We start from the raw sequence: 14262 nt of genomic DNA on the forward strand, positions 1-14262 counted from the left end.
TAAATCCGACAGCAACAAATTAGAATGTTATACGAAGGAAGGCTGGTAGCTAACTGTTTTGGATCTGATATCGTACGCTTCACGCTTCTTCGCGGGCCGTTTCTTCTCTGCTGTACCAGCGCCCCTCTGTTGGCTTGACGGGTCATCGACGCAAGGCCTCGCACGCATGGCGTTATTGTATAGATTTAGTTGAGCGTCCGCAACAGCTTTACGGACGCAGCCTGCCATAAGAAATGCCTGGCAGGCTGCGCCCCAGAGCTGCTGCGGACGCCGAACTAAATCTGTCTATTATCGCATGCGCCTTAGTGCGACGGGAATGCCGCATTTTAACACTAAAGTGTTTTATGGCGAGGTCCATCAGGGCTTTCAAAACGTATTACGGAACTACGTCAGCAAAATGAACGCCATCAGATGGCAAAGAAAAAAAAGTATTAAGAAAAAGTTCCATGAGGGGAGTCGAACTGAGGGGAGTCGAACATGAGGGGAGTCGGGCGGGCGTTTACCCCACTTAGCTTCCACCCAACACATAACGGAGCATATATGAACGCGCCTTTATCTTTCACACTTTCCTGTCATTGTTCTCTTGGATAGATCTACGGGCGTCCCCTGTATAACGGGGCGGGGACATGTGTGGCACCAGGCTCGAAAAAAAAATTTCATTGCCTCCATAATTAGTTACGGCAACGCGCCGTTTCTGCGGCCGTCCCATTCGGCGCGTTTCCAATAGGAGGCGTGTAATTTTGACAACGCTTTAACACACCGCGCGGTGGCGGCTTTAGCTCAAGCCTCGCTCATAGCATCCATCCATATCGAAAATAGCTCTCCGACGCTCGCCTGGCTGTCGCACCGGCTTCCCCGCTCGCCCTTTGAGAATTAAAGGCAAGGCTAGAGGGAAGATGCGACGCTCGTCGTGTTTCTCTTCGCGTTTCACGACTCTTTGAAGGAGTTGATATCGAGGATCAGTGTTTAGTATATCGTTGTTGACGTCATCTTTGCGCGGGATTTACCATATGCGGTGTCGAGGTATATCTTGACAAATTCCGCTACCGCAAGGGCTAGATCATGATCATGGCCGTTAGCCCTCGGTGCGGAGATGTGCCCCTAGGCGTCAACGTGGGTGCGTCCACATCAAGCGGTGCTATATATGCCAAACGAGAATAGACATTGTAGAAGCTCCCATATACCAATGCACTGCACACAATCAGCTAGTTCTGTGACGACACGTTCCACTTTCGTGTTATACGGATTCCTACGACGGAGGGATGAGCCACATTTCTTTTAGGGGCGAAGCTCCTTATAGCGGCACCCGTTCGTCCCTCGTAGCGTAGTATGTAACCAGTCTTACGCTTTGACCTGCAAGGTGGTGCCGGTGGGAGATTTTTCCTGTGCGTTGTTGAACAATAAAAAATTCGCAGCGTTAGCTAAAAGCCGACTTCTTCTGTCTCTCATTCCCATTAGCAGCCATTCTTTACCTCCAAGGTAGTGCCTGGTGAGATTTCTCCTGTGCGTGATTAAACAATAAAAATTTTGTTCAAAACGCCGTTGATTGATGAAATAAACCAACAAAAGACGCCAGATGTTTTGTAAAAGCAAAACGAAAGAACGCCAGATGTTTCTAAAGCAAAACGAAAAGACGCCAGCTGCTTAACGAAAGACGCCAGATGTTTTCTAAGCAATGGTTTTCTAAACAATGAAAATTCACAGCGTACATGTAAAATTAAAGTGCGCTGCAAGTCGTCATAACTCAGCGAACCCTTAGGATAAACGCGCCCGATCTCACGTCGGTGATGATCTACTGGGCAGAATCCACGGAAGATTTACGGTTTACCGATGAACCTCCGCAGCTTCGCCCACTCATCATCATTCACTCCGTGGATATGCTGTGATTTTTTTCTTCTCTTCTTCAGCCGGCGATCGTCCCCAGCGCTAGCGCGCTGTTTTTAGCGCGTAGAACATACGATGCGCCGGGCGATATTATCGATTTACATTTCATACGGAGCATGACAGCGACGGCGATACCCACCGAGGGTGTCCATATAATTACTCCTCAAAGCACGGTAATTGAGCGTTCGCAAGCATGGTAGAAAAAAACTCGCAGGCTTTCTTATGCAAAGCTTCATTTGGGCCTGGCTGGTACGTTTTCCTGAGGTAAAAGTGGCATCGCAAGCGCAGAAGAAGCCTCACAAACAACATACGCGACACACAAATGCGCTTACTATCAACTGCTGTATTCCTTTATATGTGGTGTTCTTTTTCTAAAATAGCCAAATCCAGAGACCGAAACTGGGCTAAGTTTCACGATAATGCAAATCATGCCTAAGTATATCTCACTTTTAAAACAATTTCTGACTGTAACGTCGACTAAAAACTTTGACGACGCTTGAGCTTCGCCTTCAAAAGTAGAACGCGATAGCGTAATTGGGCCCCGTGCGCATCGCCTTCTCAATTGCTAGCCTCGCTTCAGTTCTCGGTGGATGCCTCAACCGTATCGCAAGGAAGCGAGTGTCTGTGATCGTAAGACTGACCTTTTCGAACTATTCTAGACTACGTAGTTCCCACTACGTCGTAATTCTTCCTTTTGCGAATCAGCGAAGGCCCATTACGCTGTGGCATACTTTTCTTCTTCTTCTGGCACGACGCACTTGGGACATAAACTAGTAGTGGGTAGTCTGCTGTGGAGAAAGAAGAAGTAGTTGGAACAATGGCGGAGATACAATAATAAACCGCGCTGTGTTTTCGGAACCGCGTTTCAGTGTGCTATATTTATTGGTGACCCGGACTACGAACGCGACCTTCCATGGAGCAGCGTGAGCATCTCGACGGCCTCAGCCCTGGTACCGCTGCCACTGCACCTGGCCATGTACCCTCTTCCGGCGTTGTTGGAGGTACTACTACCATAACGCTACCACAGCTGTGGCTTGCCGATCCCTCCTTATGGTTCATTCAAGTCGAGAACAAGTTCCGCATTCATCGCATCACGTCAGAAGTTCGCAAGCATGAGCTCCTCGTTGAAGCGTTGCCGCCACAGGCAATGGCCGAAATACGCGACATCCTCGTGGGCCCGCCTGGTGACACTCCATATACGACAGTCAAACAGGCTCTTCTTCACCGACTCGTTCCGCCTAAGCATCGGCGCATTCAGCAACTTCTGTGCAACGAAGAGCTCGGGGACCGCCGTCCCACACAGTTTCTACGTCACCTGCAGCACCTGCTTGGGGACCAGCCGGACGGCTTAGAAACATCCATACTACGTGAGTTGTTTCTACAGCGTCTTCCACCTACCGTGCGAATGGCTCTTGTCCCAGCTCAGGATAAGACGCTGTCGGAGCTGGCAGAAATGGCCGATGACATGATGGACGTTGCTCCGGCAGTCATAAACGCTGCCCACACCTCTCCGATTTCTGAAGCAGATTCCCTTCGAGAAACGGTAAAAGATCTCGCAGCTGAAGTCGCTAACTTGCGTCTGCAATTGCTGAGCATTCATAACTTAAATGACCATCCTCGTCCACACCGACCATCTCTCACGTCGCCTGCTCCGCAACGGCCCCTCCACCAGCCCGAGCACCGCTTTTCACCGCAGAACACATGCTACTATCACCGGCGTTTTCGTGCCGCGGCTCGCAGATGTGTGCCACCCTGCTCATGGCGCATGGGAAACGCTCCGGCCGATCGTCAGTAACAGCGGCGGGCGATCAAGGCCAAGCATCAAGCCGCCTCTTCCACATCACCGACAGAACCACAGGTCTTCGCTTGCTGGTGGACACTGGAGCAGAAGTCAGCATAATTCCAGCGTCCAAAACTGACCGGCGTCTCCGCGAGAAGTCTACTCCTTTACAAGCGATCAATTCTTCGGTCATCGCAACTTACGGACAGAAGTCTCTGACCCTTGATCTCGGTCTCAAAAGGAAACTGCAGTGGTTATTTTGGATAGCAGACGTACGCTACGCAATCTTAGGCGCCGATTTCTTAAGGCATTTTCATCTGCTCGTGGATATGAACCGCTGTCGCCTGGTGGATAGCTATACCGGCTTATCGGTCAATGGTTTTCTGTCACGCGCTACGGCCCTAAACCCCACTTTCGTGAAACCGCCTACGTCACCATATACAGCTCTGCTCAACGAGTTTCCGGAGATTACAACGCAGTCTCCAATGGATAAGACCCCCAAGCACACTGTGACCCACTGCATCGTAACCACAGGCCCACCGGTTCACTGCCGCCCTCGCCGACTTGGCCCTGATAAACTTCGCATTGCTCGCAACGAGTTTGAGCATATGTTACAGCGGCAGATCATTCGTCCGTCATCAAGCTCGTGGTCGTCGGCGCTACACATGGTTCCCAAGAAGAACAATGACTGGCGGCCCTGTGGTGATTATCGGGCTCTCAATGCAGTCACCGTTCCAGATCGATACCCGTTACCCAATATTCAGGACTGTACTGCCTTTTTAACCGGCACAACAGTATACTCGAAGATTGATCTCGTGAAAGCTTATCACCAGATCCCCGTTGAGCCTTCTGACATTCCCAAAACTGCAATAATTACCCCATTTGGGCTCTATGAGTATTTACGAATGCCCTTCGGTTTGAGAAACGCAGCTCAGACATTTCAGCGTTTTATAGACGAAGTCACAAGAGGCTTGCCGTTTTGTTTCGCCTATATCGACGATCGTCTCGTTGCCAGCAAGGACGCTGAAACGCACAAGGCACATCTACGTGAGCTTTTCACTCGACTGCGTGATTACGACCTTGTCATCAATGTAGAAAAGTGTCAGTTTGGAGTCTCGGAGATAGCATTCCTCGGACATCAGATCACTAAAGATGGGCATCACTCCTCTACCTGACAAGGTTCAAGCTATCCTCGAGTACCCGCCTCCCACGTCCATACGTAGTCTGCGACGTTTTCCTCGGACTCGTCAATTTTATCGCCGCTTCATCCCTTCATGCTCTACACTGCTGCAGCCTCTGGAGCACTACTCTCGACTTCGCAAGCCGAGTCAGCCGCACTTCCCTGGGACACGGTCGCGGATCAAGCTTTTTCCGCCGTTAAGACCAAACTCGCCCAGGCCACCCTCCTGCATCACCCTTCACCAACTGCTCCCACTAGCCTCATGGTGGACGCTTCTTCAGAAGCAGTGGAGCCGCTCTTCATCAATGGATCAATGGTGCATGGGCTCCAATTTCCTTCTTCTCCCGCAAGTTACGCGACACTGAGCGCCGATACAGTACTTTCGGACGGGAGCTCCTCGCAGCCTACCTTGCGGTGAAGCATTTCAGGTACTTCCTTGAAGGGCGACAATTTGCCATTCTTACCGACCACAAGCCACTTGTTTCGGCTTTACGTCCTGCAGTGCCACGCACACTCCTAGAGAACTTCGGCACCTTGCTTTCATTGCCGAATTCACCACAGACATACGTTATGTAAAAGGCAGTTTTAACAGTGCAGCGGACGCTCTCAGTCGTATTACCATCAATGCCACGACAGGCACCACCGACCTTTCATTGTCTTCGCCTCGCGGAGGCACAGCATTAGACGATGAGCTTCCACGACTCCGATACTCTACTTCCCTCCGACTGGAACAAGTCAACTTTCCGACGACGACGTTACGCTCTGGTGCGATGTTTCACACAACTGCACTCGTATCTATGTTCCTTCACAGCTGCGTCGTGCTGTTTTTGACACCCTCCACTCCATCTGCCGTCCAGGCGTAAGAGCTACGCAACACCTGGTCACTGAACGCTATGTCTGGCCGCGCATACGCGCTAACATTCGTGACTGGGTTCGCACTTGCACAGCGTGTCAGCGTATCAAGGTACAACGGCACACCAAGCCTCCATGGGGAAAATTCCCTCTCCCTGATGCACGTTTCGACACCATTCATTTGGACATTGTCGGGCCTTTACCTCCATGTCGGGGAAATACGTATTTGCTTACGTGTATTGACAGGTACACTAGGTGGCCTGAAGCAGCTCCAATGCCTGACATCACGGCAGAAACAGTTGCTCGTACCTTTCTTGCTACCTGGATTAGCCGTTTCGGTGTACCATCAACGGTGACTACCGATCGAGGCAGACAGTTTGAGTCAGCGCTTTTCACCTCTGTCACATCTCTACTGGGTTGTGCGCGTATTCGCACAACTGCGTATCATCCAGCATCAAATGGCTTAGTGGAGAGACTCCACCGTCATCTAAAAGCAGCACTCGCCTCGCAGCCTCACGCCGAAGATTGGTATCACACCTCCCTATCGTGCTTCTCGGCCTGCGTTCAACACTTCGGCCAGAACTTGCCTGCTCTGTAGCCGAGATGGTTTATGGCTGCACACTCCGTTTGCCTGGTGACCTCGTCAGCCCCGTTACTACGCAGAGTGTTTCGGATCCATCTTCTTTCGTCCAGCGTCTGCGGGTCTTCAATGCAAAACTTGCGCCCATCACCAACTTCAGCTCATACTAAGAACGACGTTTTTCTGCCGGCAAACCTACAGACATCTTCACACGTTTTTGTTCGTGTCGATGCATCTCGCCGTGCTCTTCAGCCTCGCTATGACGGTCCTTTCCCAGTCATCAAGCGTTCTGAACATCATTTTACAATCCTGCGTAATGGGCATGAAGACACAGTCAGCATTGAAAGGATCAAGCCGGCACCCATTCTGACAAGCTCAGTCTGACCATTCTTTTTCTTCAAGTGCCCACGGCCACTTGTCTGCAGGGGGGGCCTATCTGTGGCATACTTTTCTTCTTCTTCTGGCACGACGCACTTGGGACATAAACTAGTAGTGGGTAGTCTGCTGTGGAGAAAGAAGAAGTAGTTGGAACAATGGCGGAGATACAATAATAAACCGCGCTGTGTTTTCGGAACCGCGTTTCAGTGTGCTATAACGCCTTCAAAAGGTAACGTGCGAACCTATGCAGCAGCTCACTTTGCTGATGATTTTGTTGATGACGACGTTTAAGTATGTCTCAGTGCTTCGTTATGAGAGGGGCTTTAAAACAGTCACTCGCTGCACAATTCACATGTTTTGGCGCTCGGCGCGATTCTACGCTTCTTCCAAGCAATATTACATGCGGTAATGAGTCCTACTAAATGTCATTCACACAGTGTTTTTTCCCCAAGCAGTTTCGTGCAGTGGCTTGGCACGAAACCGAAGATCTTTATTATTCATTTTATTTACATCTTTCTCGATGTTTCGGTCACGGGCAACGCTGATATTTTGCTCACAACAAACGACGCCGACACCGCAGTTTATGCGATACGAGCTCTATCACGTTATCAATCAGTTTAGAATCACAAGTGAGCGAAATCCTGCACCTATTTGAATCAGTCTGAGCCAGACGCATTAAACGTGTCTGCTTTGTATCCTAGTTGCTTTGCTACCGAGCTTTCGTTCCACAGTTAGTTTCTCTTGGGCGAGTTGGTACTTACTGAAGGACATGATATTGTAGGGCCAACCTCGAATAGGAGTGAGAGGCCGGCTTTCCTACTTGTTTCTGCCTCTTAGCGTTTGTTTTCGAGTTTGGCGCTACAGTATCATGTCCTTGTTTCGCTTTAAGACGGTATATTGAAATAGAAGGCAACTGAAATGAAGTTATTGGACACCGATCTATTCCTTAAAGGGCCCCTCACCAGGTGACCTAACGAATTTTAGTTAGACATTGCAAGTTGTTGCGAGCCCAATAAAGAGCATTTTGCCACAAGAATTTTTCTAATCGGTCGGTTAGAAGCTGAGAAAAACAATAATTTGTAGCGGCGCGACACCATGATGCGAGGAGGCGAGCTGCAAACCCTTGCCGCTCGCCCCGTGTAGCCTTCGCAAGCCAAATCCCTTCCCTGCCCTCTTCGGCACGCGAGCAGAAGGATCACATAACGCATACGCATGAACACGTCATGCGCACAAAATGTCACGAGCGCATGACGTGCCCGAACCAGCCCGAGCCCCCGAGACGCGAGCGGTGTTGTGGCGGCGTTCTCTGCGCTTCATCTCTGCAAGTTATGCCGAATGCGACCTCGCCGATCACTTGGCTTTTAACCTATTACTGAGCACGAAAGCTGCAACAAATGTACGGACGCGAGACTAGCGGTGTGCCGCATGAACATCTATAGTTAGACGCGGGAGGATAAATGAGCCTAATGAGCGCTGGAACGCGGTAGAAAATTAGTTTCTTTGCAAAGGGTGGCGTCTGCGCGATGCGCAAAGCGCGAGAACACGAACGCGTGCGAAACGGAGGTAGATTAGTCTCGAATCTCTCTGCGATTCGCAGTAAAAATTAAAAAAAGAAAACGCATACATTTCGTTTCTGTGTTTTATTATTGCTCTCAAGTTTTATTCATCCATTCAAGCAACAAATTACACAAACTACACGTCGTGTCAAATAATTATCGCAGTGTCTCGTGCTACTGTTGGCTACGTCAGAGCACAGTCGTCTACGTAGAGGAGCGACGTCACAGCACTACCATCTACGTAGGGCCATTCTCTCATGTACGTCATCCCCTCATTCTCTGGGCGCGCGGACGCGAGAAGAAGGGAAAGCAGCGTTCAGCTTGAAATTTGAACCCATTTACGCGGCGCGTTGCGTTGCAAATTTTGGCAGACGTAATCGTGAACGCCCAGTGCATGCATTGCGCTCGTTAGCTCAAAATTGTCAAACCTGGTGAGGGGCCCTTTAAAAGAGAATTTAGACAAACATCACGTGTTTGCCTAAATTTCCCCGTTTAAATCTCACTGTGTACGTAGTAAAACTCTCTCTTCAGCAAGAACTCAGTCGTCCATGCAACAAAGTAGTTAAGCAGGCCAATGTCGTTCAACCTTTCTAGTAAAATCGTGTACTCAACGCTATCGTGCGCCGGGCCATCTGAATTCTGATCTGCTAATCAGTGTGTACCCCAGGGTCGGTATCCCTGGTCTTAATACAATTTGGCAAAAACTCTATAATTCTTTTGAAGGCAAAAGTTTAGTTATCCACGCGAGTAATAATCTGTCATTTTCTACAAAATTGGTTGTTAACGAAATTGGTGCAGTGTTACGCAGAGCATACCCTTTGTTTCTACCTTTAATTAGTGGAATCATCTTCACTATTTTCCACAAGGAAAGAACCCATGCGTTCATTATAGAGTAATTTATGGTATGCAATAAAATAGTAGGAGCTTCCTAGGAAGCTCCTAATACTCTTTGAGTAGGAAGATGCTGAAAATTTCGAGCATCTTCCTAGTCATTTCATCAGGGCTTCGAGCTGCCGTTGGTAAACATGACGGCATTAAGGATAACTTTGTCAATCAGGCACGCAGCCAGGACTTTTTTAGGGGGGGTGGGGTTGCAAGGCCTAATAGTTCGAAAGAAAGTTTTTCCATGGCAATGAGACGTCCCCCCTTCACTTTCAATCGACCGCCAAAGAGGGGAGGCCACTACCTACACTAGCTCGCCCCCTCTTGGCTACGCATCTCAACAACTTCTATTCGAAAGAATTTGTGCTGGGCCGGGAAGGAAGAGAGGCAACGAGCTATCCTTGTTTACAAACAAATTATTTATTAGTAATTATAAATTACATACGCACGTGCTCTCCTCGCACGACACACACAACACAAAATCATAACAAAGAAATACAACACTCGCGACGTAAAATGCAGAATACAGGAGGAGGATATCAATCATAATAAAATAACGCGGTCAGCACAAGAGGGTGAAGATAATGCATAGTTACACCGCGTAATGTCCCAATACGCTGCTTCCCGCTTCGCGAAGTTTGTGAAAGTAGAAAGGGGTGTGGCTCATCTCACGAGTGAGTCCATGTCGCCGACCTAGGGGCTGGTTGTTCGGGTCGGTTCGGGTCGAGGCTCGAGAGTGGTCCTTCGGGTCAGTGTGCAATTCATCCGGGGGCTCTCCTAAGTCGTTGCGGCGGACTTCTTCGTGCTCCAAGCACCTAGATATTAATTTTTTCCGGGACTTCGACCGACCGAACTTTGGCGGCTCGAGAGGGGATCCCTCCCGAGCCGCCAAAATCAGCGTCCAGCTATCTCGAGACTCTCTCGATCTCCTCTTTTCCTCCGCTTAACCATGGTCCCGCGGTCGCTTTTCATAGGCCCCGACTCCGCCCTCCCATCACGCCCAACCAAGTGTCCCTATTTGCACAACATATTTCATTGTAGATCAGCTTGTATCGGTCCGACGACCGCCCTCATAGCCCACAGCCACGCAAAAGCGTCTCCTCAGGCAAAGCAGAGCAAGGAAGTGCGCAAGCTCAAAACTTGGAGAGGGCAACTGGCAAACTTTCCGTAGATGCGGGGCCGTTTAGGAATTTCAACGCTCATACAAAGTGCGGCGTCTCTTATGTCCAACGCGCAGTTTTCTGTGCGCTGTGTAGAAATGCCTCTGGCCGTCCCCATCGCTCCCGTTTCCCCGGTGCTTGACGACCATATGTAAAGGTCGTGTTTCAACGCTTGTAACAGGCGTCGTCGGTACGGTTCCCCGTAGTTGCCGCTTCTCTCTGAGTGCCGCAGGCGGTCATTCACGCAAGACACGATAATGAGCCCCGGGAGCATTGGAGGCAGCGGCTCCGCTGAGGGGATAGCTGTCCTGGCCCGGCCCAGGGGCTATAGCAAAGTGGCATGAACGGAATCGACAATAGGCGCTCCGCTTTGCCCATGCCATAAGACTGAGGGGCGCGCACGGCGCCTCGCATCCACAGTGACCGCTACCCAAGGACGCTGCCACCCAATCCTGGGTTTGCATGGTGGGCGCCGCGAGGACCATTCACAGAAGCTTTCAAGAACCCCGCTGCGGAATGCAGACTTCGTCGCCTCCGGCGGAAAGGGGAAGGGTCTTCTTTTCTTCGAGGAGTCGATTAAGAGAATGGGTGTAAGCACTGTATGGTGTATTCAGACGACGAACCAACCCGCAGGCGGCTGAGTCACGTGACAGTAGGATCGCGAGTGGCCCGTCCGCTTGTGCGATACACACGTGCAATCCGAAACGGGAGGAATATATACCTCGTGAGCTGGTATGGTGGCGCTACTGCTCTCGCCCTCTATCGGGCTAGCGGTGCACTGTTAGGATTGTCGCCTACGGGCCCGTCTGCATGTTTCAAGGCGGGGGTTATGGTTGCGGCGGCCGCTATTCTCCAAGAACGCCCACCGTAGTTCTTTTTTTTTCTGTCTGCGTGTGCAAATACGCTGTGCTAACTTATGTGTATTTATGTTTTTCTTTCTGTCTGAAAAACCTCTCAAACTACAGCCGTTTAAAGCTGTAGCCGACAAACCAGCAGGCAGCGACTCTTGTTGAAAAAAGCATTCCACAAAACTTCGTCCCTATTCGCCTCATGCCATTCGAGAAACAGAGACCCCTCTCAGTCATTCTTTTCACTGAAAACCGAACTGCGAGCCCTACCAACAAAAAAATGAAAAGAAAAAGCAGACAAACGCAGGTGCTTGCGCCCGAAACAGTTCTTTTCCCGTCCCTTGGGCACCACGCGGGGAACAGTAGACTAACCCCCCTCCCCCCCCCACACACACACACCAACACGCTCACGAGTCACAACGCGCACACACACTTACAGACAGTGAGACTGCAAGGCAGTGCAAGCGCCCATCAGCTCGTCACTGGTTGTCGTGTGCTAGGGAAGCACATAGCCGCCAGCCCGCGCGTGAACGTGAGGACAGAAGCGACGATCGTGTGTTGTTCTGCGGTTTCCGTACGATTGAAATTGCAATAACGTGCGTTTCAAGAGGAGTTCTTGGTCGCTTGGTACGAAGTTGCACGCGAGTGGTCAGTGTGCGGTCTGAAAGAAAAATTGATGTGCGCGATGTAATCTTCCGACATTATTGGGAAATGCAGAGTGCAATCGAAAACCGTGGACTAGGACGTACGAGTGGAGGTGAGCTTTTGATTTTTCAGTGCTCTACGTGTGCTGAGCCATACCGAACTGTTTTCGTTCCCAACGAGGAGGACGCGGCAAATTTGTGTCTGATTCCGCACCGGCTACTCCTGCTCGCCACTCTGGCTGGGAAGAAATCACGCGTGAGAGCAGAAGACGCAGACAGGCATATTGCCCCTCTAGGTGGCCGTTGTTAGCCTGCTATCTTCCTATTTCTTTTTGACCTTGTAAGCTTGTGTATACATTTAAAATAAATAATAAAAGGCGAAAAAAACGCACGAGAGTGGGGACTTATGGACGGAATTCCAGGCGTTGCTTACGCAGCCCCGCACAGATGCGGTAGAGTTGTCTTTCATTTTCGTCCGACTTCTGAGGTAACCCGCAGAATTTTAAAGCTAGTTGCTTCCGAACGGTGTTCCTACAGCTGTTGTGCCAGCCATGCACGCAGAAGTACGAAAAAGTACCGGACTACTGCGACGTTTTTAAGTCCTTTCGGCGAGGAGCCATGCGTTTCTACCGTGACTGCGGGCACGGGAGCAACAAACGACAATCCCAAGTTTTCCGCCGCGGCCGTCCGGTGGCGCTGCCTGTTCGGTTCAAAGCTGCAGCGCACTAGGCATATAGCCCGGGCCGAGTCCTGTTCCAAGCGCAGACGATGCAGCGCGCGCGTCTCGAAAGAGAAACCGCAAGTGCGAAGAGCCGCCGGCGCACTCGGCTACCGAAAAGATAACGAAAAAAATCACAGCATATCCACGGAGTGAATGATGATGAGTGGGCGAAGCTGCGGAGGTTCATCGGTAAACCGTGAATCTTCCGCGAATGCTGCCCAGTACATGATCACCGACGTGAGATCGGGCGCGTTTATACTAAAGGTTCGATGAGTTATGATGACTTGCAGCTCACTTTAATTTTACATGTACGCTGTGAATTTTTATTGTTTAGAAAACCATTGCTTTAGAAAACATCTGGCGTCTTTCGTTAAGCAGCTGGCGTCTTTTCGTTTTGCTTTAGAAACATCTGGCGTTCTTTCGTTTTGCTTTTACAAAACATCTGGCGTCTTTCGTTGGTTTATTTCATCAATCAACGGCGTTTTGAACAAAATTTTTATTGTTTAATCACGCACAGGAGAAATCTCACCAGGCACTACCTTGGAGGTAAAAAATGGCTGCTAATGGGAATGACAGACAGAAGAAGTCGGCTTTTAGCTAACACTTACACTTCTACTTCTACTAACGTTTCCTACTGGAACATGCCAACGGCTGCTAATGGGGAATGAGAGACAGAAGAATTCGGCTTTTAGGTAGCGCGCACGCTGAGAATTTTTTATTGTTCAACAACGCACAGGCAAAATCTCCCACCGGCACCACCTTGGAGGTCAAAGCGTAAGACTGGTTACGCACTACTACTACGACTACGACTACGAGGGACGAACGGGTGCCGCCTTAAGGAGCTTCGCCCCTAAAAGCCTGTCTTGTTGACACCCCACCCCTCTTAGCACGCGGCCAGTAGGCGAGGATGGGGACGGGCGGTTCGTGAAAAACGTTTTCAGCATTGTTGGCCCTCCCGATCCCCGGCCCAGCTACGGACTCCGCCTACCGGAAGTGAAGGGTCACGTGACGGTGAGGCCGCGGGCCAAAAGAGCGGTTTGGCCCGTCGTCTGGATGCACCATTACGAGGCCCGGGGTCCGGTCAGCATAACTTGGACGTCACCGCAAAAAAAAAAAAGAAGTTTCCCGGGAATATAGAAGACTGGACGAATTTCGGGGGAAGTCCGCGCCCCCCGACCCCCCTCCCCCTTCCTGCCTACGTGCCTGTCGCCAATGATACCTCTTTAAGATATTGTACAGTGGGTTATATGCAAAAGCAGAGGGCACGAAAGAAAGAAGTGCTCACGCTGTTCCTTTTGCGAACATGCCGAACCGATGCGTTTGGTAAGAGGCCTTTTGCTCTACGTTGAATAAACCCTGCCTGAACCTTTGAAGCGACGTTAGAATATTGGAGGGTGTCCTGTCTCAAGAGAGTTGGAAAAATGCAGGCCCAACAGATGCCACCTCTCGCAGCCGCTGTTTGCCGCGGGCCGATTTACCATCGAGACCCCCCGATATTTGTGGGCACAGAAGACCAGGACGTCGAGGAGTGGCTGTCATCCTACGAAAAAGTGAGTGGACCGAACAGGTCGGATGACGCTGTGGAGTTGAGCGCTGTCAACTTTAACTTCATCAACGTAGCGAAGCTTGGTACACGAACCACGAGTCTGAGTTTGAGAACTGGGCCGCTTTCAAGGAGACAATATCAGCCGTTTTCGGTCGCTGTGCCGTACGGAAGTTACGCGCCGAACAACGTCTACGCACACGAGCACAGGAACCAGGCGAAACTTTCACGGCCTATATCGAGGACATCATCGA

This window comes from Rhipicephalus sanguineus, chromosome 4 (genome assembly GCF_013339695.2).
Source record: "Rhipicephalus sanguineus isolate Rsan-2018 chromosome 4, BIME_Rsan_1.4, whole genome shotgun sequence".
NCBI lineage: Eukaryota > Metazoa > Arthropoda > Arachnida > Ixodida > Ixodidae > Rhipicephalus > Rhipicephalus sanguineus.